This window comes from Chrysemys picta, chromosome 5 (assembly GCF_011386835.1).
Source record: "Chrysemys picta bellii isolate R12L10 chromosome 5, ASM1138683v2, whole genome shotgun sequence".
Taxonomy (NCBI): Eukaryota; Metazoa; Chordata; order Testudines; family Emydidae; genus Chrysemys; species Chrysemys picta.
The window spans coordinates 26455641-26482474 of record NC_088795.1 but is presented as its reverse complement, the minus strand read 5'-3'; the positions used below and the strand labels follow the sequence as shown (position 1 = coordinate 26482474).

Below are 26834 nucleotides of genomic sequence, written 5' to 3'. Positions count from 1 at the left end.
CAAGCCTGTAAATAGCCTTTTACAGATTCAGAGGAAATCTTTACCCACTTTAATTGTGTAGACAGGTTCAATTCCCAGGGAGGCAAAGACAGAAATCAATTGATAATTTTAATGCAAAATGAATTTGTTTTAACTTTTCCAATGTGCTGATCCAGTTTTTTAATGCAGTATCTGCTTCTGCAGAAGTAGTAATCACCCACCATCCTGATGAATTTTTTCTATTGGATGTCCCCTCCCCACAGTTACAATAGTCTTCATCCAGTTTGCAAACAGAGACTAAGTCTACTGGAATTTTTTTTTTAAAATTCACTGTTTCTAAGCAATAAACTGGGAGCAAGATGATGACTGTCAGGAGGACTGTACACCTCTACCTCGATATAACGCTGTCCTTGGGAGCCAAAAAATCTTACTGCGTTATAGGTGAAACCGTGTTATATCGAACTTGCTTTGATCCGTTGGAGTGCACAGCCCCGCCCCGCTGGAGTGCTGCTTTACCGCGTTCTATCCGAATTCATGTTATATCGGGTCGCGTTATATTGGGGTAACGGTGTACCTGAGTTATACATTCAAGGGTCTATTCTTCGCTTGCTGCATATGTACAGGCCCCATTAAAGCCAATGGGACTGGCTCTCATACACAGCAGAGAACCCTCCGTCTGTACCATAGAGCAAGCCTCCAAACAAATCATACTGGTTATCCACATCCAGTGAATCAGTCCCTCAACTGTATCATTTGTCATTCTTCTCTGCAAAACAAATTTATGCTTCTTTCCTGAAATGTGCATGACCGGTTCACTGTAAAAAAATGTGCAATATGAGTTCTGATGACAGGGTGGCTGAAGTCTTTAACAAAACACTGCACATTGCAAAATATATGTACTGAAGCAGCGGAATACAGTTGGTTATCAATCTGTCAACATTCCTGCCCTTTGAGTAAGAAACCTATGTCATAGTGAGGAATTTTTTTGTTTCAGTACATTATACAACTTGGCATATCAAGATACTATATATAAAACCCAGCATTTTCATGTCCTCGTAGTTGCAACACAGTGTCCAAATAGTCCAGGAAGCATAAAGAAAAGCACTAGATCAAAATTGAGCAAATAAGCTTGAAGAAGAGGAGACAGGATTGAAAAGGCCTAGATAATTGTACAGTAGGTATAAAAGCTAGACTGGAAGTGAGAAGTTCTCGAAGATACTAGCTCTGTGCAGCCTCCCTTCCCTCCTAAACTCAAATGAGAGAGACTAAAAATGTTAGCTTTTACCATAGTGCTCTTACAATGAGTAAAGCACTTAAAACGATACATTTTTAAAAACACCAACACAAAGCCAGATACTCTTTAGATCTGATAACCAAGCATACCACTGAGGGAAAATTATAAAGTGTAAAAAGTAGAGGGAAGTTATAAAGATGAGGGAGAAAAGAGTGGGGAAAGAAGGAGGATAGTTCTCATCCACACACCTCGCCCCCCCCCCCCCCCCCAAATTTTATCTATATAAAATATGGACGTCTAATGAGAAACATATATGTGCTTTTGAATCATTTTTGTTTTGGTGGACATTATTTTCTGTTATTATTGGTGCACTCTTCTAGTGCAAACCTTTGAAATGCCTTAATTTTCTAGACTGCAGGAAATTGGATGGAATACTTCACTGTGGTCTGGGAGAGGACTCCCAAAGATCCTAGTTCCATTTTTCATTCCTCCTGGTCAAAGTCTAAATGCTGGCACTCATGGGAATGGGGATGCACATCAGGTATCTGCCCTTTTAACTTGATGGCTGCTTATACCTGTAGGCTGTGTGCATGCTGGGCAATGAGAATGGAACCATTGTGAGTTGGCACAATATGCACCACTTGAAATCCAAATGGATAAAATTTTGCTCACTTCCTTAAAAAAGTTCCCAACACACATAACATGTCACATTAAGATGTTGCACCTTTTAGGCAATCAATAAATAGTGCTAGTTTCATGGGAGAAGGAGAAAGCAATTGCTTAGTTTCCTTGCAATAGTGTAGATATGAAGGTAATACAATAAAAGTCTTCAAAAAACAGCTTAAGACAGTACTACTGAATCTGAAGAATATATACTGTTGTTTAGTGAATGATTCAGCTATGTAAAGGATCATTTCATCATCTCCGCACAACATTTTCTTATTTTTTGCTTCATATTCTCCGTATATGTTTTGGAACAGTATTATTGAAGTGCTATAAGCAGCAGCTTTTTAAAAAGTAAAACAGAAAACTGTCTTTCTCATTCTCATCTCCAGGGTGGGCAAAGTATTTTCTTCTCCACAGATGATATTGCAAAATATTTTTTTGTTAGAAATGCCATCTCTGAATATATGAATTCAAGTTTTGTTTTCCTTCCCAGCTTCCCCCCAAAGAAGGAAATGGAACTGTATTTCATATACTCTCATTCAGGTGTGTGGAGTTTACATGCTACAGATGACATTTAAGTGCTGCACTGTGTATTGTGCCAAAAAGCCCATAAATTTTGCTAAGGGCTATGAATCTATCCCCATGCCTTCTTTCTGTATGTAAAAGGGTCCTTCATGGAATGCTGGAAAACAGCCTATAAAAACTTTGACAGAGCTGTGTTCTTAATGCATTTCAGTCCTGGCTTTTGCAAGGGACTTGTAACCCCACTGTCTTCTCTAATCAGAGTTTGCCGAGAAATTAAGGGCTATTGAATATCCACTAAAAGTATTTAATGCGTCATTGTATTGCGTCATTGTATTGCTAACTAAAATTGATGAGAGGCTGGCAAGAAGTGGATACCCAGATATTAAATTCCGTGGAGCAGCAAATTTTGAGGCTCTTTAATAAAGTCCAGTGCCATGGCTGAGAAAATGCAATTTCAAATAACATTCCTAAAATAGGACAACTGCTAGTCACTGTCATACTCAGTGTTATGATGCCCACTGCAGGTCAGAGGCCTCATGCAGCCAAGCATCACTGTCCTAGGCCAAGCATGTCTACAAGGTTGAAAATTTACTTGTAACCTCTAGTTTAGTTGTGTGGTGGCCTGAGTGTAGGTCTGGAAATCAGGAGCACCTGAGATCCTGGATCTGCCCCTGACTTCTGCATCTTCTTGGCAGGTCGCTGTTCCTTTTCTGTGTCTGTTTCCCTGTCTGTAACATGGGGATACTAACGTTTACCCACTTCACAGTGCCACTTTAGAGGCTTATTTAATTAATGTTTTGCAGTGCTTTCCTCTAAAGTGTTACATGAGCACTAATTACAGTAATTATTGCTCCTCTTCTTTGTTTCTCTCAATGTGCTCAAAACTGTATGTGGTGGGTGTCTGTCCGGCTGGATGGAAGAAAAGGGGGTTGTTGCTGCTTTAAGCACTTCCTTTGAAATTGGAGATAGAGGGAAAAGTTTGCCTGGATGGAGTGGGGATCAATATTGTGATTAATTTATGAAAGCCACATGGGTGTAATGTGCGTGCTTTGTCTATCATTAACATTTTATAGATTAGCTACCTGTATGATACACTTTAGAGCCTTTAAAGGCGTCTCAGATATTGTTTACCTAATAAAAGGACAAGACCCTCTTTCAGGGAAGGAAGGATGTGCCCATTTTTAACTTGACAGTAAAATAGAGAATGGTAAAACTCCCCCCTCGCAGAGTCCCAGAGCTTGGGCCCCAGCCCAAGCCCAAACGTCTACACAGAAATTTTACAGCCCAACAGCCCAAGCCCCACGAGCCTGAGTCAGCTGACCCAGGCCAATTGCGAGTGTTTAATTGCTGTGTAGACATACCTTATTTGACCTGTTTACCTGCAGCCTTTCCAGTCCAAAGCATGAAGAAAGCATGAAACCTCAGGCTGCAGGGGGGACCATGATCATCTACAACCTTGACTTCACATCCCAAGCTATTGAAAATGTCAGGTGACATAATATTTTGAGTTTACAAAAATGACAAAACATTTCTCCCCAATATAGCCATTTTGCTGTTGGCACAGAACTCCCGACAGAAGAGAAGGATTTAATTAATAGTAAGGATGGGGTACCTCTTGCATTCCCAGATCTAGGAAAGGGTAGAGAAAAGTGGTAGTTGTCCTGACTCCTATCACAAGGTTCCTTCAGAAGCTGACTTTATTTTATTCATGCTCTGACCAATACATTTTTCCCAACTTGTTTTCGAGCTGCTAAAGGGGCAGGTATGGATGTCCTCTATTTAGCCACAGTATGCTCGTGCAGTGCAAGCTTCGATATATGGCCCTACCGATATTTCCCAGCGCAGACTGGAAGTAAGAAGGTTCCTTCTCCAGAACCATTCTCTCCTTGGTCTTTTTACTGAACCTATCATCAAGGGGGCTAGCTGTGACTATATCAAGGAAGCTGTTGATTAATTGCAGTTAACTCACGCGATTAACTCAAAAAATTAATCGCAGTTAAAAAAAATTAATCACGATTAATCGCAGTTTTAATCATACTGTTAAACAGTAGACTACGAATTGAAATTTATTAAATATGTTGGATGTTTTTGTACATTTTCATAAATATATTGTATTCTGTGTTGTAATTGAAATCAAGGTGTATTATTTTTTATTACAAATATTTGCACTGTAAAAATGATAAACAAAAGAAATAGTATTTTTCAATTCACCTCATACGAGTACTGTAGTGCAATCTCTTTGTCGTGAAAGTGCAATTTACAAATGTAGATTATTTTTTGTTACATAACTGCACTCAAAAAGAAAACAATGTAAAACTTCAGAGCCTACAAATCCACTCAGTCCTACTTCTTGTTCAGCTAATTGCAGAGAGAAACAAGTTTGTTTACATTTACAGGAGGTAATGCTGCCTGCTTCTTATTTACAATGTTACCTGAAAGTGAGAACAAGCGTTTGCGTGGAACTTTTGTAGCCGGCATTGCAAGGCATTGCTAACCATTCATATGTCCCTTCATTTTTCGGCCACCATTCCAGAGGATATGCTTCCATGCTCGTTAAAAAAATCATGCATTAATTAAATTTGTGACTGAACTCCTTGGGGGGGAATTGTATGTCTCCTGCTCTATTTTACCCGCATTCTGCCAAATATTTCATGTTATTGCAGTCTCAGAGGATGACCCAGCACATGTTGTTCATTTTAAGAACACTTTCACTGGAGATTTGACAAAATGCAAAGAAGGTACCAATGTGAGATTTCTAAAGACAGCTACAGCATTGGACCCAAGGTTTAAGAATCTGAAGTGCCTTCCAAAATCCGAGGGGGATGAGGTGTGGAGCATGCTTTCAGAAGGCTTAAAAGAGCAACACTCCGATGCAGAAACTACAGAACCCAAACCACCAAAAAAGAAAATCACCCTTCTTCTGGTGGCATCTGACTCAGATACTGAAAATGAACATGTGTCGGTCCGCACTGCTTTGGATTGTTATTGAGCAGAAGCTGTCATCAGCATGGACACAAGTCCCCTGGAATTGTGGTTGAAGCATGAAGGGACATATGTATCTTTAGCGCATCTGGCACATAAATATCTTGTGACACCAGCTACAACAGTGCCATGAGAATGCCTGCTCTCACTTTGACGTAAACCAGAAGTGGGGAGCATTTGCTCCTGCAAATGTAAACAAACTTTGTCTGAGCGACTGGCTGAACAAAAAGTAGGACTGAGTGGACTTGCAGGCTCTAAAATTTTACACTGTTTTATTTTTGAATGCAGTATTTTTGTACATAATTCTACATTTGTAAGTTCAACTTTCATGATAAAGAGATTGCACTACAGTACTTGTATTAGGTGAATTGAAAAGTACTATTTCTTTTGTTTTTTTACACTGCAAATACTTGTAATCAAAAATAAATATAAAGTGATCAATCTACTTTATATTCTGTGTTGTAATTGAAATCAATATATTTGAAAATGTAGAAAACATCCAAAATATTTAAATAAATGATATTCTATTATTGTGTAACAGTGCAATTAATCGCGTGATTAGTTTTTTTTAATCACTTGGTCCTACTTGTAGGATGATATGGATGCTTCCACTAGGAACTAGACCGAGAGCACTTTTTTGAATTGGACATTTAAACCAACATTTAACATAACATTTGGCCACAGCCGAGGTTGAATGGAAGCATTGTAGATGACTGTGCTGTTGACCATAAAAGGCTCACATTGAGTAGGCAAAAATGTGCATCTCTTTCAGTGTTGCCAACATTGGTTGCTGACTCATGATTGGGTTTAGCAGTACTGGGGATTGTAGGTTGTTCCCCCTCCTTTTTTTTTTTTTTTTGGAAGGTGGAGGGGGCACAAATATGTCATCCAGTTGTTACAAGAATTGTGAAGAACTAAATATTGTGGTTTGTAGAAGGACTCAAAGGCAATGGAACTGGTGCAGTTTTTCTTTGCAGAGAAGCTGTGTAGGGGACTGCACTCTAGCTGTGCACAGAGAGGCACCACTCAGTGGTTGTCTCCACACTTCATGTCGGGGGGGGGAGGGGCAGTTGGGACGAGTATTTGGGATGGGTGGTTAGGTAGGCCACTGGCTAAAACTCCATGTGCTGTGGGAGCTCATAAATGCTACTGTCTATGGAACTTCTTTGCTCTTGTTCTTCACAACCGGTAGGGGGGAGGATTCCTTCCTCCTTTGCACTAGTGCAAAAAAAGTTTATGTGGGCTTTGCACTGCCGGAGAAAAAAAAATTGTGGAACTAACATGATATTTGCCCCCATCATAGTTCAATCTGCGTATGTGTTTTACACTCTTTTCCCCATCCTGTGTCTGTACTGTCTATTTAGACGGTAATCCCATCAGGACAGAGGCAGTTTGTACATTGCCTAGCACAGTGGGGCCTCCTTCTTGATTAGTCTGTAGGCACTACTGGAGTAAACATGAATCATCATCATTTGAACAGGGACTGTGATTTGGCCCTAACGCATGTCTGACTAATACACTTATTTACTGTGGTTGGACATTTCTTCCACAACAGGGAAGGGCATGAGGTCATCCCGGGAGAGAGTGGGTCAGCCTCCTGCAGTAATCCATCAAAGGGTGCAGAAGAAGGAATGCCATGAGGACCACAGGGTACATACTGTATCCATGAGTGAGGTCATTCTTGTTGGCATGTATGCACACAAAAGGACAGCACCACATTGAACTTATTTGGCAGCTGCCTGAGCTTAAGGAGCTTTGGATAATTTACGAGGACATGGGTCCATTTGTCCAGTGTAGGGTCCATCTGTGCTATCCAGACATGGAGAATTTGCAGGGTTTTTTTTTCCTCTTTAATGAAGCAAGGATTAAGTCTCTCTGGCTCACCCTTGCATTGGTCCAGGTCAGATCTGATTTTTAAAGAATTCTTATACCAATTCTCTTCTTTGGCAGCCCAGTTTTCACTTTTTTGTTCTCCTTGTTTGGATTTAGAACCGTGACAGTGCTGTTATCAACAGAAGATCAGGTAGAAGTAACCACACCACCCTTTGCCAGCATGGAAGTGCCTTTGTATTTGCCTAAGCATCTAAAAACTTAAGTCCATTCTTTGCTATTTCAGACAGGATCATCATGATACATATAAGAAAGGTGCAAGGCTATATTTAGGAAACTGTTATATGTAACAGCATGGGTGGTCTCTTTAGACACTCTGCCCCAGCTCAAAGCTTGTGCTGCTGCGTAATAAGTCTTGAACTAATGAGAAATCTACACACATGGGAGCTAAATTCTCTATTGTAATTAATAGATTTATATTTACTTGTTTTCTGATAAAACTAAACACAATACCAGCTGGTGCCTTTTTATGTCAGGAAGATAAATACATCACAGAGACACTATAATTTTCCATCCAAAACAGAAAGGAAATTACTTCTTTAAATGCTATTTACATACAAATTTGGCTATGTAAATCTATGTATTTCCCCCTGCAACACACAGATATACAGGAGAGACAGAAAAGATGTTTTCCTAACAGATTATGTACTAGCAGAAGAGGGGTAGGCATATCTAAGTCCGATCTGTTACACTTTTTAATTTTCTCCCTATTTCCCCCTAGGAATAAGCTGTTTGAAGTGTAGCACCTTGATTCCTGATGGTCTCTCAGCTCTTGAAGGGTTTTGTTTTGTTTTGTTTTTGGTGAGATGCACCAGCACAGTGGCAGCCAAAAGTGTTATCACACAAGTTAAAGTGTTGTGCAGCTGAAAGCCCTTCACATACTAGAGCTGAATTTAGCATTCGTGAAATGATGTTACTATGTCAGATTTAGAATTATCCAGGCAGCTCAATGTGCCACAAAAAAACTACCACTGCCCCCACAAAAAGACCTATGCTAATTTCAAACGTACTGAGTGGAAATGAACTACAGTAAACAAGGAATTGGAGTCAACACAAGAAAAGGAAGCCATGAATGCATTATCCTTACATTAAATATTCACAGCGGCATACCTTATCTGCGGTAACTGTAACTGGAATCTGACCTTCTGACTTTTTGTCTTCAAGTACTTTACGTTTAGTTTACAGTTAAAGACTATACTTGGTCAGCTTTATTCCACCAACTAGATTTTTTTATATTATAATTGAGTGCGTGTTGCACAGTTATTACATGAGAAAGGACTCAAAAGAATGGTTTATTTTCCTACAGGAGTATCCCATAACATTTGTAGTCATGTTGTACATTTTTAATTGCTTTCTGAGAATTATGCAGACAGCTCTTTTCTTTGTAAAATGTATTCTAGTCTCATGGAAACTAGAGAAGGATCCAAATGACAAAGTTTGAATCCAGACCTGAATCACCCCAAAGTTTGGTGATGTTCAAGATAGGTCTTGGTCCAGATCCATCTTTGCTAGGAACCTTGAACCAGATCTCTTTCCAAAACCAAATCCTGACCCAAATTTATGTTTCTATATGACCCTTGAAATCTGGGATCTTTTCTCACACTGGTATAAAGTCATGAAATTACTCCTGTTTTGGACATGAAAGGAGAATCAGGCCTAGTGATGTTATTGTATTTTAAATGTTTATAATGGAACAAAAATTGCAGAGACCCTAAATTACACGATATTTTTTAAACAATGGACTCAATTATCTTCAGTCTCATCTTAATGTCCATCAGACAAATATTGCCAGCAGCAGTCCCTAGGCCTGACAGGGGGGGGCAAAGTATCTCATATCTGCCATCTTAGATCCTACGGAGGGCGGGCTTTGTTAGATTCTGCAAGAAGGCCCTTGGCCGAAGCTCTTGGACATGCTCAGAAGGTACTTTTCACCAGTCATAATATTTTTTCTTTTTTTATTTCACTATCGCTAGACAAATTACTCCCCATTAAAAAATCATTTACACTGCAAACTTGACCATTGCAAATGTCAGTTGTTTTGGAACAAGCATGACTAAAGAATTGTGGATAATAGAGAAAAACTGTTTTGTTTTTACCTAATGCCCCAAACTCAATAATATGAATAATAAATGAATAAAATGTAAGGATTTTTGCTCAGATTTGTCTAAAAAATGCACCTCTGAATGGAATCCAAACGCAAAGTTTCAGACCCAAAAGTGAATCTTCAAGAAATGATGAACATATGAAAATGGGTTTGTAATGCATCTTTAATACACAGATACAGCCAGAATGTTAAAACTCAGTCATTCGAGAGCCCCCATTTTGAGTCTTGCATGAGACACACAAAAAGCAAGGTCATTCTCCTTGAAGTAATACTAAAAGCAAGGCAAGCAGGGCATAGCTGGAGTGTCAATCACCTACCAGGATATAGTTAGGGCAGAAAGCCCAGGTCCTCTGACCCACACATCTTCTGCAGAATGCTTCCTGAAAGGTGTTTTCAGCTGATGGCCATGTATAAGCGTTTGGTCCTGACTTTCCAAACAGTCCTCCATTTTTTGGTGACAGAGTGAATAGTGACCAAAATCTTGATGCATGTGGCTTCCTGAGGCTCCAAACTCCATCCAGTCTTTGAACACAAATTATCTGATTTTCCTCTTTTTTACACCAGTTTTATAGCTGCGAAACTCTATTGACTTTTAATGGAATTACTCCTGATTTATAAATGAGGGCATTGCTACACTTGCAGATGTCAAGCGCTTTGAGTTAAACCAGCCTTTAGAGAGCGCAGTAGGGAAAGAGCTGTAGTCTGTCCACACTGACAGCTGACAGCATACTGGCGTGGCCACATTACCAGGTCTTGCAACGGCCACAGAGAGCAGTGCATTGTGGTAGCTATTCCAGCATGCAAGTGGCTGCAACATGCTTTTCAGATGGGGGGGTGGGGTGGAGTGTGACAGGGAGTGTGTTGTGTATATGTGGGGAGAGAGAGAGTGGTTTTTGGGGGGCTGAGAGCATTCCGCATGCTGTCTTGTAAGTGCAGACAGCAGCAGACCTCCCCCCCCCCCCCCCCGCCTCCCTCTCTCAGTAATTCCACAGTAATGGTTGCTTTGTCTCGGAGCAGATAAGCAGCCGGTTGTCAAACGGAGCTTTCAAAGGGCATATCCAAAACAATGACAAGAGTGGCCACTTGACTTAAGGGGATTATGGGACGTTTCCGGAGGCTGATCAGAGCGCAGTAATGCAACACCTCGTTCACACTGATGCTGGGGTGCTCCAGCGGGGGCGCATCAAACATTATTCTACTTGTTGAGGTGGAGTACCAGGAGTGCTCTAGCCATGAAGCCAGAACGCTCTACCTGTCTTGCCAGTGTGGACGGGGAGTGAGGTAGTGCGCCCGGGGCTCCTTATATGCGCTATAACTTGCAAGTCTAGCCAAGCCCTGAGAGGATTATTGGGCAAAAAAATTCTCTGAAGGCCTGACACTTCACTTTTACATAATCAAATTGTGTGATTTGTTTCCTGGCTCGTCTGTCCGATTGACAAAGGTCTTTTTACCATTAAGGTTTCAAATATCTGGTTACTGTGGGCCAAGGAGGTGTCTCTGTATCAGCAGCCTAGAGATCCACAAGCCCGACTGACAACAAAATATGCAGCACGTACTCTCTCCCTGTTTCCTCCTTCCCCTTTTCCTTGTCCTCTTACACAGCTGTTCCCTGCTGAAGCGGCCATGGTAATGATGTACAGCCAAGGACTTCAAGAATGTAACAACAGTATCTTGGTCAACACTGGGACAGATGAAACAAACATTGTTTCCAGATGATCCCTCTGAATATGGCATGCATGTAAAAATAACAAATGTATAAGGGAGAATGGAAGAGCTATAAAATGATTAGCTTAAAAAAAGAAGGTATTTTTACTGAATAGTAGTAATCATGAGGGCTGATTCTTCAATACGTTGCACCTTGTGTAGCTATTTACGTATTTTGATCAAACAAAACCAAAGCTGATCTGTCCACTCATACATACTGATGAGATCATTATTATTATTAACTTGTATTGTTGTAGCGCTGAGAAGCCCTAATCATAGACCGGAACTTCATTGTGCAAAGAGCTGTGCAAACATATAACAAAAAACCGTCCTGGTCCCAAAGAGCCGATGTGAACATATTACACTTCACACAAGATGCGAGCCAGTGCAGAATCAAGCTCATGATGTCTAAATAGATGTTGAATAGTTTACAGGTGCTGGTGCCATTCATCGGTTTCTTTAGGGTCATCTGACTCAGTATTCAGAGTATAGATTTATTTTTGACACCTTTTTTTGTACTTCTATACAGTGGGATTACTCAAGTTTTTGCCAGTTTTGACTCATAAATCAGTCTACTTCAGTATTTGCAACATTCCCTTCATTTCCTTATCCTTCCTGCAGGGAATACTCAAGAAACATAGGAAATACTAAGGTAACATTACTTAGGCCAGGTCCACACTAAAATGTAAGGTCGACCCAGCTATGTCGCTCATCATCATCATCATCATGTTCCTCTGGTGTTTAGGGCAGTGACGAAGCTCCTCCACTCCTGTCTGTTTCTGGCAAGTCTTTCAATGTTTCCCCAGCTGTGTCCCAGGTTTTTTAGCTCAGCTTCCACAGCTCTTTGCCATGTTGTTTTTGGGTGGCCTTGTTTTCACTTGCCTTCAGGTGTCCATCTGCTACTCTGCTGATGGAATCAGTTTCCATCCGAAGCACATGACCAATCCATCTCCAACGCCACTAAGCAGGCGGGCTTTTCTCTCCTTACTCGTGTAGTTTTCCCCAGCACTGAGCTGTGTTTACTTAGGCAGTGCACTAGGGAGAGGATTTGGGCTTTGGTGACTACCCTACCAGTGACTTCTAATGATGAATCCTACACCAGACCACACAACACCAAGGGGCCAAGTTTCAAACCTACCCTTACATATTTTGGAAATCAACACACTATCCATTTATAAAAGAGGGAAGTAAAGGAAGAGTTCATAGGATCTGTCTTGCTTTGTATTGAGTTCACATGATACAAAACAGTGTTAGATTAGGTAGCTCCAACATACCTATGGAACTTGGCAGCCTGTGGAACTTTGAGGAAGTGCTAAAACTTGGGGGGGGAGGGGGCATTCACCTCCCCACATCCACTCCAATTGGCATCACTGAAAGGAAGAAATTAAGCTGTAATCTCTGGATGAGACTTTACATTGCTGCGGTTAGTTGCAAAACTGCCATTTGCTTCAGTGGGAGCAGGATTGGGTCCAGGGACTGGGTGTTTGGCTTGACCATATGCTACTTACTTCAGTATTGGCTGCTGAACAGATTAACTCTATACTCCTCCTTAATTAAATGTGGTGATAATATTCTGAGAGGTTTAGATGGAACTTCAGAACAGATTTTCTCAGAGGGGGAGAGAAATAGGCTGAGCATCACTGTTTTCACTGAAGGTTCCCTAATTCTGTTTTAATTCTGTTCAGCTGTCTGCAGGCAGCCACAATATTGTTATGATTTCAATAATTAACATTTTAAAAATCTTGGCCAAAATTGTCTTGCATTTCCACTCTTTTACCATCAAGTTCAATCCATCATCTGACTCCTCAGGCATTGGCTGTCTGCTGAATATTCATAGTGCTACTTATATTACTTATTCCTGTAGAAGCAGCTGCAAGGAGCTGGCTCATCTGATGCCAAGGGCTTGTAGCTTTCTTATTACTTCTCTGGCAGGGTAATGGAAGATGGGAGTCTTTTAAAATAAGAAACCTGGAATATTCCCTCAATCTACATTTAAAAGGTGTGCCTTAGGGCCAGATTCAGCTCCTATAGAAGTTAATGGCAAAATTCCCGTTGCTTTCAATAAAGCAGGATTGGGCCATCAGAATAGAGGCAGCAGGGGAGAAAGGGGAAAATTCATATTTATTTTTCTGGGTGCAGGTGGCTCTGGAAATGTCTTTTTAAAGTACTTCCTAATTAGCATCAACTAGTGGTTTTCTCATGTACGACCGCAGAAACAGATGGAAAGAACTTGGCATTCTCTTAATGCTGTTTTCCTCTAAATAATAGCAGAGAGCTGAATAGCAAAGGAGAAAACTATCTTCCAGACACGTCCTTAGATATAGATTTGGATGTACTGCTTTTCAGTGTGTTTTTGAGTAGTGGGAAGGAGTAGTAGAGGTTTGTAGGATTCATTGCCAAGGAGGAAGATGATAAAATATTACTTTTGCAAAACAAATACATAGAACTGAAACTAGACTGGACAAACAAAACACTAGATAATAAATTGAAGGGAATGACCTTCCATTAGCAGCAGAATGGATTACATGATTTCCTAGGTCTTTTCCATTCCTAAACTGCTGTGATTGTGTGAAAGTAAATAAATCAAGGTAATGATTTAAAAATGCTTTCCATTCTCTTCCTAGATTCCTGGCACTACCTTCGCTTATCAGTCTGTTCCTCAGTCTTAACTTTTTTAAAATAAAATTTTGCATCTCACTTAATTCTTTAAACTGCAGATCTGTCAGGATTCTGACAAGGGCAGTTGGGACTAAGAGTCAGAGTAGGATCAAACCTGAGACTCAGAGGAGCAGAAGACTTTGTAGTCAAGTTCCAGGCTGGGGTTGGTACCAAAGTCTGGGTCAGGAGGCCAGGTCAGAATCAAGCCAAGGTTAAAGCCAGGAGTTCAAGACCAGGGAGCAGGAATGGTCATGGAAGCTACAGGAGATTCACACTGTTGCCTGGATACTTCTGGAACCTGGGTGGATAGAGTGCAGGGAGCCAATCAGGATTCATGAGGCTGCTACCTGTTACACCCCTTGAAGCAGAACTTCCCGTAGTCTGCATTCACAACAGGTCATGGAAAGTGGAGTGCAAGCTGGTGACATCTGCCACTGGGAGGCAGCATGGAGGTTTCTGCTGGCTGCCAGCTGTGCAGGCCTGTTTTCATGACCTGATGGACCTCACAAGACCTAGTCTGAAAAGTGACCTTCTGAAAATGGCATCAAAGGGTTCCACATTGTTTTGGCTCAAGAACTCCAAATCAGGTTTGCTCAATTTAAGAGAAGAGATGCTTTCCCTAACAACCAGTGCTGCAAATCTGCCTCCCCCTCCCCTCCCCCCCACCAACGACATGCATTCCAGATTCAAAGGTGGGTCTGAGTGAGTGTAAAGGCAGCCTAATTTGGAGTAATATAAATGACCTTCTCCCTCTTCCTTCCAATGAATATGTTATAACAACTTGGACTCATTGATACGTATTTTTATAAACTCACATCCACTTACCAATGACTAGCCTTCTACTTCCGAGTTTGGCTCACCGAGCTTAGCTGACTTTTAGACAAGCTAAATTGGTGTAGCTTTCTTAGTGTTGCAAAAAAGCAACTAGAAGAAGGATATAAGATAGTAAATTAACAAAAATACCCTTAAGCCACCTCCCACACTAACTTACATCTTCCCACTCCTGGACTTGTATGTTACACCAACTTAAGTCCAAGAGAATCTAGTGAGAATGTGTGAAGGAATCTAATATATGTTAACTTTAAACATCACCTCTAAATTTACTCTTGAGAGTCGAGCTGGATTTTTTCTGTACCCCCCCCCCCCAATACTAAATATTCTGCTGGCAAAATTAAGCTTGGAATTCTCCCTATACAAACCCATTGTCTTCAGAGGTTCTTTCCAAGACACAATGATCAGTGTTCTTGTTGGACTCCTATGGCCTGCAGTGTCTGCTTCCTTCAGCTGCAGCAGTTCACTTTACTGCTTCACAAGTTACAAAGTACTAAAGCTAGTACTTTCAAAACTGCGAGGAAAATTTTTTAATTTCGGTATTTTCATTGGCATTTTTCCTGTTTTTCAACCAGTTTATAGTGGTCAAAAATTCTCAAAGAAAATCAATTTCAGTGAAACATTTTTGGCAAAAAAATTCCTGCAGACATTTTTCTGCACTTATCATCCAGTTCTACAAACTACCATGCTGAGCAGTCGTATAGGTGACTTAGTGCTTCTCTTTCACAACTCTTGTGCGTGGCCCTGCAGGTTGGAACCGGCTATTAACAAACCTGTTGATATATCAGCTAGAACAGAATCCAGCTCACATTCCCACAGAAGTGTTGCCTCTGTAGGGGAAACAGGTGTTCAAACTAATATAAAAAATCTTTGTGACTCTGTTCTGAAGACACACAGAGGGAAAAGATCTATTGACTGCTACAGCACAATTTTTTACTGAGTGCCTTGCCTGATCATAACAGTTTAAGCAACTTTTTCCCAGGGCAAATTCTCAAAACAAATTCACCCTGTCCTTTTTAGTTTTCAAGGTCAGGATTTACTCACTGGTCTCTCTTTCAAAACTTTTATGAGCTTAATAAAGAATTCTTTTTCTCCCTGAAGGTCTGAGCTACATTTAATATTAGTCTATGTTGCTTACTGACAATGAACTCAGAGAATCCCTGGACACATGGTAACTGGCATGAGGTTCACTAAGGCAAGTGCTTCACTAAACATTCAACACTATTTTTAGTTCCCATCAACAAACTACATGTTGTGAAGCCCAGGGAGCTGCTGTTTTGTGATTACGAGGAGTCCACCCACAAGGGCAAGAAGACCAGAGAAAACAGCTTTAAGTAATACTAAAGATTTCCAGTTGGGGAAGGAGAGCTAACCAAGATCAGGTATTTTAATAAAAATTATCTTGCTATAATCCACAGTTAGCACAGTCAGTTTGAGACAGAGCATGAAAATTTGAGCACGTTCTCTACTATCAGATCAGGTCCTTAGAGATGTCATTCCATAAATTCCTGCTCTGACCATCAGCTATTAAATCATTTAATCTCTTCTCGGTATCCTTCTATGGGATCCTCACAGGAACTGAGGCAAAATACCAAAGGGCAGTAGTGCGAGGGGGAGGGGGAGAATAGTAGTAGAGAAATCTTGTTAAAGTTAGTGTAATATATTTATTTGTGGGATTTTTTTTGCTGTCTGTAAGCCATGCTGTGATCTATTCCTTTCTGCTAATATTATTAACTTGTGAAAGAAAATAATCCCCCTCTGACCTACAGTTAGGCTGAGGAGGATATTATCAGAACAGAGCGTTTGGGGTGTTGGTACTGGCAAACACCAGGATGGTTCTTTTTGTGTGTTTGTTTATTGCCTAAAGAAGGGTTCCCGGGTAAGCTGATGGGCTCTGTTCAATGTTGTGATTCTCAGATTCACTGCTCGTCTGACCTCCCATTGTCTCAGCTGTGATTTACACAGCTCAGTAACCCTTGTTTAGGGTCTCTTTGTCTCCCGTACTTTGTCTCAGCTCACATTGCGCTGACCTTGTTTGACTCGTCATTTTGTTACCTGAGTTCAATAGCAGCCAGTGCACTACCGATGCTAAGGAGAGAGGTAGTTGCCATTCCTGGGTGATGGAGTCATGGGAGAAACTGCAGAGAACAAACAAATAGTGAGAAAAGCGACAGGGCTGGCTGTGCTGTAAGCAGTTCACAACAGCAGCAGCTGCTCTAGCTAGCACACTGGAAGTGCCTACATTGTTACTGACTCTTCTGGAAGTGTGTGTTTGTGCAAGGTGAGAGCTTTTGTGCAAGGTGAGAGCTCAAAGCTTTAGATTTATTTGATATTTGCTTAACAAGCACATTTCCAGCTGTTGCGGTGGTCATTATTCCCTTTAATATCTGGTTCTGTCAACATCTATTTATGATATTGACTATCACAGAGACAAGCTATGTCGATTTTTTTTAAATCGTTTCTGCATTCTTGTCCAGAGGCAAGACTTGATGCTGTATCAAGATTTAGTTGTGACATTTTTTAAAGTAACGTTTTAAAGATGAAATAAGATAACTAACAACCTACACTCTGCAGTAAGTTACTGTGCTCTTGAATAGTGACTGGGTTTAGGTGACATAACTTTTACTCATTCAAAATACTACTGGTAGCCTAAAAAGGGCTTTAGAGTTCTTAGCAGTTTTTCTTAGTATTGTGTAATGGATTGTGAATTCCTTGCAGAGGGGAGAGAGAGCTTGCAGGATTGCATCTCCTTTACTGCATATAAAATAACTTTTAAGCACATTTCCCCTCCTATTTTAAAAATGCCACTTTGTTATTACTCTTTAGAAAACAGAAATGGAGAAGAAGAAATTGTGAACTTCAATTATATGCAGTAATGTAAGATGTTTATCTGTCTAGCAGTACATTAAAATTACTGCAATAATGTAGAGAAACTACATAGGTATGTAATTATATTCTCTTCAATCTGTTCTCTTGTGTGTAGGTTCTTACACTATATTCATCATTGTAATATCTGAGCTCCTGAGGTCAGGTTTTTCAATTCTAGTTGAATATGCTTTATTTGACGGTCAAGAGCAGAAAGGATAGTTTTAATAATCAATTTCTCACCTCATTTCTAGTAAGTGTATATATTCTTATGCTTATTTCTAGTGTATGTAACATGTCTTTGGCAAGGTTCATAGGAGTGTAGCAAAGATGACAGGAATAGGGTTATAGGTTGGACATTTGGCTGGTCATATATGCTAGATTTTTGAATGATGATTAGACTGGTTTTAAAAAACTGGTCAGATACTAAAATTAACAGGAATATCTCATTCACAGATTGATTCAGATGATTTATCTCAACAGACAGCTCCTGCAGAATGTAAAATTGCCTAACATTCTGATTGGTGAATTTCATCCCAATGACTGAATGTCTTTATTTTTACAATATAAATTATAAATAGATTATTATATGACCTGAACTGGCTAACCTGCTACTCCATAGTTTAGAGGTATGATGGAATTTACATATGTTGAATAATTTAAAAAAATAGTGATTTCTCCTGAAAAGAGGAGGAAAATAGTAGAAGAGTTTAAAACTCTTAAATTATTAAAGGTATATTAAAAATTGAACAGCCCCTTTCTGTCACTTAACTCCAACCCATAGTACTAGGAGTAAGGAGTTGCTTAGTCAAACTAATGTTGAATAAATGTAGAACAAATAAAAGGATATGCTGCTCCACGCAGCATGAAATCAACCTGTAGAATTAACCATTTCAGGATAATGAGTCAAGTCAATGTGTCTGGATTGTTAACAAATTTGGCTAATTTTATTGCCTTTTATGTAGAGTATGATGGGTGAACTCAAATCTCATACATCAGGCTGCAAGCTGATGACAGGGGTTAGAGAGGAATTCTTCTACCTTCAGTCTGATGTTTAGTATTGCACAGCTGGTTACTGTAGTAAGTTTTATATTTGGGTGGCTAAAGTTAATCACATAAATTCATATTTGTGCACCAGACCAAAATGAAAGAAAGAAAGAAAGCAGTGTGATTTTTTTTCAGAGATGCTGAGCACTTGAAGCTCCCTTATAGTAATCAGTTTATTTAGAGCTAGATAGACTCATTCGTACTCACTCAATGGGACTACTTGCAGAGCAGCGTGCAATGTAAGGGTGTCACAATCTGGCCTTTTGATGCTTAATGTGAAGCTTCACCCAAACCTGAAAATTTTGGCCTAGAGGCATTAATTGAGGATTTTTCACTTTCTTTGAACTATAAGGTATAGGTCACTGCCAGAGACAGAGTACAGGACTTACTGGTCCAAAGATCTTGTCTGCTGTGGCAAACAGGGTGTGTATAATGAGAATTGTATGCACACAGAATACTCAAGACACTTCTGAAGAGTAGCAAGGCAATGTAAAGGTTAATTAGAAATGCCAAGATCAAATGATTCATCCACCTGTTACCTTGAATGTTTTGAATTCTTGGTGCTAATCCATGTGTAAAAGGAGCAAGGTATATTATAACCTCCAAGAACACACTTGTCCATTCCTAATTAAACTGTTTACATCTCTGCTATTGTCTCTAATCAGAAAGTAGAGGGACTACTGTTATGCAATGAGAGGTTATTCTGGAGAGAAGAGCAAGGTGTTCTGTTGTCATTTTTTAATTTGGAGATGCTATAGCATGACCATAGCTGCCGCCTCCTTTCCCCTTCCCCACTCCTCTTTTCTCTGGTCGGGAATTTGGCTTATCTTTATATTCTAAAAATTCTAGCATATTGTGGTATCACTGTGCTGAGGACTATCGCTGTCTTTTTCACTTGGCGATTTGATCACTGATTGATTCCATGGTTATATATGCCCTGAAGAGAAAAATAACTCCTCGGTACAGGAAAATATTAAGGCTGAATTAAAATGTACAAGCTCTTTGGGGCAGGAAGCATGTCCTGCTATGTGTTTGAATGGCACCCTACACAACGGGGACCAAATCTTGTTTAGGTCCTCTGGGTCAGTGCCGTAATGAGGGCAAGGCAAGTGAGGCACTTGCCTCGGGCGCGGAAGGTGAGGGGCGTAGAAAGTCTCTCCTTCGGCTGCAATTCGGCGGCAAGTCCTTCCCTCCGAGAGGGACTGAGGGGACCGCCACTGAATTCCCGCCAAAGAGCTGGACGTGCTGCCCCTGTCCCTTGCCTCGGGCGCAAAAATCCCTAGTTTCGGCTCTGCTCTGGGTACTGTTGCAATCCAAATAATCATAAACATGGCCTTAAGCCACTTTTGGGTCAGAGAAAGAGGAGGAGGGTACTGGGGGAAAAAACTACCTACTCGGGTGAGAAGGAGCAATAAAAAATTGAAGCAGAAAAGTTTTGTGACCCCTTCTGGGCCTGGGACCTGATTGGCCTGTCTTGATTGAATGTGAGGTAGACATGGATTTACCAGTCCCAAATACTCCAAATGCAAGGCTATTTATGTTCCTAAGATACTTGTATAGCTCTCGTTACCAAAGTATCTGAGATTCTCAGTATCTGGAAATGATTTATCCTCACAGTACCTCTGTGAGGTAGGGCAGTGCCACCATTATCCTCACAGAGAATAAGTGACTTGCCCAATATTACTCACAAGCCTGTGATAGAGCAGGAAATTTAACCTGAATCTCCTGAGTTCAGGGCTGTTTCCCTAATCACTGAAGTATGTTTCTAGTTCTTCATCCTTCCTAGTTTAAGAGTCCCAAACAATGGGGCTTCCTCATCTTTCGTTGGGTGACTGTTCCACATCCTAATGTGTCTTCCTGTCAACTCAAACTAAGTTTCCCTTTCCTTACACATCCCAATAAGTGACCAGATTTCCAGATCCTGTTTACTCATCCCAATCAGTGACCAGTGCATTGGAATGCTAAGCAATTCTGGAAATCTGGCTATGCGGCTCAAAATGGCAGTTTCTGTGTGTAGAGCACTTTTGAAAACCTGAGCATTATTTAGGTGCCTTAACTATCATTTGAAAACTTGCCCCCCAGTTTCAGAGCTGACCACTTTTGAAAATTTAAAGTTAATTTTAAGGCTCCCAAGAACATGTGGCTCAGGTAGGGGTTAAAGTTAAAGGTGACCAGGGCTTTCCTTTCAAGTTCCTGGAACATGAAGCATGATAAGATTCTACACAAGGGTATTTGTTTATTGTCAAAGGCACCAAACCAAAGTATGGTACACTGACATTATCTTCATATATCCAGGTTCTTGGGGTTTCTTTTTAGAATATATCACTTTTCAAGGTGTACATTACTTAATTCTGTTTGCTTGTTTGTATCACTGCGTTTTTGTTCTTATATGGCTATGTAGTATGAACAGCAGCTAACTTTTTGGATGCTTCTCCAAACTCTCTTCGAGACACTTAGGTGTTCAGAATTGGGTTGGAAGCCTCGGTAGAATAGGCTTTCTCTTAAGAGATCCAATACAATGCTTCAAGCAAGTGTCCAGATGTGTGAAAATCAGATGGAGAACACTTAATTTTCTTAATATTTGCTATCTGCAAAAGAGCCGTATATTTGTTTGGCTTGAGTTTTTGGTGAAGGTCAGGATGGGGGGTGATTTTTTCTTTGCACAAATGGGTTTATATGGGTCTAGGGATCAGTCTAAGTAGTCTCAGTTTTGTGAATTATCTTCCAGTACACACATACAATCACACTTGCTAGCTCTTCTAGAAACAGGGTAAAATTTGATCTCAACTGGGAGCAAAATTGGAAAAGGCTAGATTTGTGGATAGGAAAGATCTCTGTCAGTGATAGAGTTAACACTTTATAAAGATCAGTCAGGAAAGCCGAGGCAGCCATGAATGACAAGTAATGTTCATTAAAACAAAAACCTTGTGTTTTAGGATTAATACTGGTAATGCTCATTTATCTTTGCTGCTTAATATCGCGTCCAGAAACTTCAAATGAAAGATGCTAACAACATCTGACAGTACTTCCAGCTTCCCTATTTACATTCTGCCCTAACTTTTAAAGCAGGGGTAGGCAACCTACGGCACGCGTGCCAAAGGCGGCACGCGAGGTGATTCTCAGTGGCACTCACACTGCTCGGGTCCTGGTCACCGGTCTGGGGGGGCTCTGCATTTTAATTTAATTTTAAATGAAGCTTCTTAAACATTTTAAAAACCTTATTTACTTTACATACAACAATAGTTTAGCTATATATTATAGACTTATGGAAAGAGACCTAAAAACGTTAAAATGTATTACTGGCATGCAAAACCTTAAATTAGAGTGAATAAATGAAGACTTGGCACACCACTTCTGAAAGGTTGCCGACCCCTGTTCTAAAGTGTTCATTTTGTCTCCCATGGAATATTTGCATTGCTAGCAAGCTGGAACTTTAATCAGAAAATCTTAACTTTCCAATAGTAAATGGAGTGTAAACAAAAATGTTCTCTCTAAAAGTGCAAAACATATTGAGTAGTGGATTTTGAATGTTGATACCTCTTTAGGGCAGTTGCTGATGCTATCATGTTAATAGTGGAAAGATACAGTTCATTTTTGCTTTCATTTATTCTACTTCCTACATCCCTTGCCACTGTGAGCCCTGCCCTTGTGTAAATGACAGAATGGTTGCTTGATGGATGCATAACACTTCAGCCTTTAGAGGTGAAAACTAATGCTGTTTACAGTGGAGATAGCCTGGAAATGTTGGACAAAAAATGACTAAAATAATTGAGGAGCCTCATGGTCAAAAGCTGGAACAGACATTTAAATGTCTACACACAGGAGGGGTGTCATTAATAGGAGTGACTTTTCTAATGCAATATATATTTTATTTAGCCTTTCAGAAGCAGAAGAGCTGTGATGTATTGAGTGTGAACCGAACCACCAAAAGAACATTTAAAAAAAACAATTCAAGGAGAGTTAAGAGTGAAATCCACTGTCCTGAAATTGGGTCATAGATTGATTTTTCTCTCCCTCCTCCCCCCACTTCCTCCTCCTTCAGGTTTATGAAATATTACAGCTCCCTGGACTTGGACAGCTCAGAGTTCTGTAACAAAACACATTCCACTCTTGGCTGTTACTGAACAGCACAGGATCAGTGTCAGATCACTGTGCTGGCATTTGGGGGGAAACAAATAAACCCAGTGATGTGTATTTGCACATTTTTCAACTCAGAAAGTTTTGATAGTTGATTGGAATATCACACTAATGGTCCAGTCATCATGTATAGCACAAAAAAGCACCCAGGGGGTCAATGTGCCCTGCCCCCCAAAATACGCTGAAACAGAGGTATGCTGTGTGTAGTTTTAGAGTGCAGGAGGCAATCAGTGTGAGCAGGATAGAAACAAACACACTATAAGAACGTGCAGAGGAGCTTTTGAAGAGGGGTGATGTGAGATGCTGTGGGATTCTCCTTGGAAAACCCTAGTTTAAGCAGTCAATGCAATCTTTGGAGTACAGTTCAACTGTTCAGTGCCCCAGTACAGTTTAGGCAGCATTGATCTCCTGTATATCATCTTAGTCACCAGGCAAGATAGAAGAGACAGCAGTGAAGTGTTTCATTTCCATATCCCCTTTGCCATCCTCTCCATCACAGTCAGAGGAGCCCCACCATGTAAGTACCAGAGTCAATATTCCATCATATCGGTGCACACCATTCTATAGCCATAATTCAGATTTAGTAACAGTAATTAGTAAATTAGTAATGTTAATGGATTATGGAATACATGAGTAAGGACTGTGAGGGACACGACAATGTTCTCTTTCAAACCATAATAAGATAAGCAGGCGATTCCTCCATCATGTATCTCTCAGGTTTTCCAGTGCGCAATTCCCCCGAAGAAGGATGTGATGTCCAAGCCACTAATGGTTACCTAGCTGTTCTTCTGCTCTGGCAGCTTTTGAAGAGCAGCATGGGGTGAACTGACTGTCGTAGATATGACAATATCCTGGACAAACCTTATTGAATTAAGTATTTTAGGAGTTCATTGTATTAAAAACACAATGTTCGTGTACTATTGAGGAGACCACAGCATTTCAGGAACTAAGAACAGTGGGTGGAGGAGCGGCGTGGTTAGGCTGAGTTGTACCTAACTTAGGGCCTTCTTTCTGATCCAGCAAATGGACAGGGCCTCTGCTCCAAGTGGACCCTAGTTCTTAGGGATGGAGTTGGAAGGTTTTTGGCCCACTGAGGCCCTGTAAGGGTTGGGTGTTGGTTCTGAGATGAGGCTGTAATGAACTTATGACCACAGGAAAAACCCCTGTGTGGAGTTTGAGTGACTAATCACCAACCAGAGTGCTTGTTGGAGTGAGGGGGTGATCTCTGGTAAACTTATGAGCATGCATATAGGTTCCGTTATAGTTTTTAAGATGTTTTCTCTGTAATGCTTTTAACTTAAGAATAAATGTGATTGCTTATAAAGAACTGTCCGGTAATTTATAGCTGTGGCTGGTACACTGTGTACTGTCTCAAACCTCAGGTATAAATGAAACTGAATAAAGGGGGGTAGAATTTTGCTCATATTTATAGTTAATGATTACCTGGCTAGCTCTAAGAATCATTTGACCCAAGTTATGACTTGAATCTTGTTGCTAGCCAGGCAGTTTGCTTATATAGAAAACTGGAAAGTTGTTAAGCCACAAGATTCCAAGGCTGGAAGAGATCTTTGTGATCATCTAGTATAACACAGGCCATAGAACTTCCCCCAAATAATTCCTAGAGAAAATCTTTTACAAAAAACATTCAATCTTGATTTAAAAATTATCACAGATGGAGAATCCACCACAACCCTTGGTAAATTGTTCCAATTACTCTCACTGTCAAAAATTTACACCTTATTTCCAGTCTGAATTTGTTTAGCTTCAGCTTCCAACCATTGGCTCACATTATACCTTTCTCTGATAGACTGATGAGCACATTGTTAAATATTTGTTCCCCATGTAGATACTTATAGACTGTAATCAAGTCACCCCTTAACCTGATCTTTGTTAAGCTAAATAGATTGAGCTCCTTCAGTCTATCACTATAAGACAGGTGGTCTAATCCTTTAATCATTCTTGTGGCTCTTCATTGAATCCGCTCCAATTTATCAACACCCTTTTTTAATTGTTGGCACCAAAACTAGACACAGCATTCCAGCAGCAGTTGCACCAGTGCCAAATATAAAATAAAATAACTTCTCTATGGCAACCTGAGATTCCCCTGTTTAAGCATCCCAGGATTGCATTTGCTCTTTTGGCCACAGCATCACATTGGGAGCTCATGTTCAGGTGATCATCTACCAGGACCCCCAACTCTTTTTCAGAGTCACTGCTTCCCAGGATAGAGCTCTGAGCTCTCCATCCAATAAATATGGTGTACATTCTTTGTTCCGAGATATAAACATTTACATTTAGCCATATTAAAATGCATATTGTTTGCTTGCACCCAGATTAACAAGCGATCCAGATCGCTCTGAATCAGTGACCTCCCCTCTTCATTATTTACCATTCCCCCAATTATTGTGTCATCTGTCAATTTTATCGGTGATGATTTTGTTTTCTTCCAAGTCATTGAAAAGAATGTTAAATAGCATGGGGTCAAGTACCGACCCCTGAGTGACCCCTTCGGAAACTTACCCACTCGATGACTATACCCCATTTACAATTACATTTTCAGACCTATCAGTTAGCCAGTATATAATCCATTGAATGTGTGGCATGTTAATTCTACATCATTCTAGTTTTTTTAATCAGAATGTCATGAGGTACCAAGTCAGTGCCTTACAGATGTGTAGGTATATAGGTCAACACTTTCACCTTTATCAGCCAGACTTGTAATCTCATAAAAAAAAAATCAAGTTAGTTTGATGGGATCTGTTTTCCATGTTGATTTGTGATAATTGCATTGCCCTCCTTTAATTGTTTATTAATCGAGTCCGGTATCATTTGTTCCATTATCTTGCCTGGGATCGATGTCAGGCTGACAGGCCTGTAATTATCTGGGTCATTTTTAAAAATTGGCACAACATTAGCTTTCTTCTGCTCTTCTGGAACTTCTCCATGCTCCAAGCTTTATTGAAAATCAACATTAACAGTTCAGTGAGCTCCTCAGCCAGCTCTGTTAAAAAACTCTTGGATGCCAGTTGATTTTAAAGTGTCTGACTTTAGTAGATTCTGTTTTACATCCTCCAGAGACACTACTGGAATGAAAAGAGCGTTATCACCATATGTTGAGACTATAACCATCTGTTTTATTCCCAAATACAGAACAGGAATATTGAACACTTTTCTGCATTATTATTGATAACTACACCTCTACTCCGATATAACGCTGTCCTCGGGAGCCAAAAAATCTTACCACGTTATAGGTGAAACCGCATTATATTGAACTTGCTTTGATCTACCGGAGTGTGCAGCCCCGCCCCCTGGAGCCCTGCTTTACCGCGTTATATCTGAATTTGTGTTATATTGGGTCGCGGTATATCGGGGTAGAGGTGTACCATTTTCATCTAGTAATGAACCAATACCATTTGGGGGCTTCTTTTTGTTCCTAATGTATTTTAAAATTCTGTCTTAATACCCTTATTAACTCTGCTGGCTGTAGATTTCTCCTTGTGCCCCTTTGTTTCCCATATCAATTTTCTACAATTCATAACTTATTCATATTCATCACTATCAACGTCCCCTTTCTTCTGTTTGTTCGTTTATTATCACTGGTTTCATTTCCCCTCTAAACCAGCATGGTTTTTCAATCAGCATGGCCTTCTTCTTCAGTTGTAGAATTGTGGCTTTGTGGGTATTTAGTAAGGGGTTCTTAAAAAATTCCCAATTACCATTCACATTTTTCTGATGAAATTCTTCCTCCCAGCTGATTTGGCTCATCTAGCTCTGCATCAGCACACGCACACTGAGTAACAATATGACCAAATGTGCTGATATCATTGCAGCTTGCTTTGGCAGGGTGAGTAGCTCCCTTCCCTTCCCCTCACTCTCTGTATTTTGTTCATTTAACTTTCAGTTCGGAAGACTCCCATAGATGATTCCTGTGACACCAGACCTTGGAAGACTTAATGGAAAGATGCATTTCCTTAATGGTTTTAGTGGTTAGGGCCCGCATCTGGGTTGTAAGTGGGGGTGGGGGGGTGGTAGAGCTGGGTTCATGCATTCATAAAGTTTAAAGCCAGAAGGGACCATTGTGATCATCTAGTTTGACTTCCTGCACAATAGGGCATAGAACTTTACCCACTAATACTTGTATCAAGACCAATAACTTGTGATTGAATTAGACCACATCTTTTTGCAGTTCAGCCATTCCCAGCTCAGCCACAG

At 40.3% G+C, this 26834-nt stretch overlaps 1 protein-coding gene across 22 annotated transcripts in view; it reads left to right on the top strand.

Moving 5' to 3' along the window:
• The window catches only part of ARHGAP24 (Rho GTPase activating protein 24), a 514890-nt gene that overhangs the window by 381426 nt on the left and 106630 nt on the right, over positions 1 to 26834 (top strand). For 2 of the 22 annotated variants that reach the window (XM_065597547.1, XM_042856440.2), the window contains exon 1: positions 16652 to 16854. The exons of 14 other annotated variants lie outside the window; for them this stretch is intronic. The gene's annotated coding sequence lies outside the window, so the exon portion shown is untranslated. Of the gene's footprint in view, positions 1 to 15798; positions 15956 to 16624; positions 16874 to 26834 lie in introns of those variants that run through there. 6 more of the 22 variants (XM_042856438.2, XM_065597543.1, XM_065597545.1 and 3 more) reach the window with 6 other exon arrangements.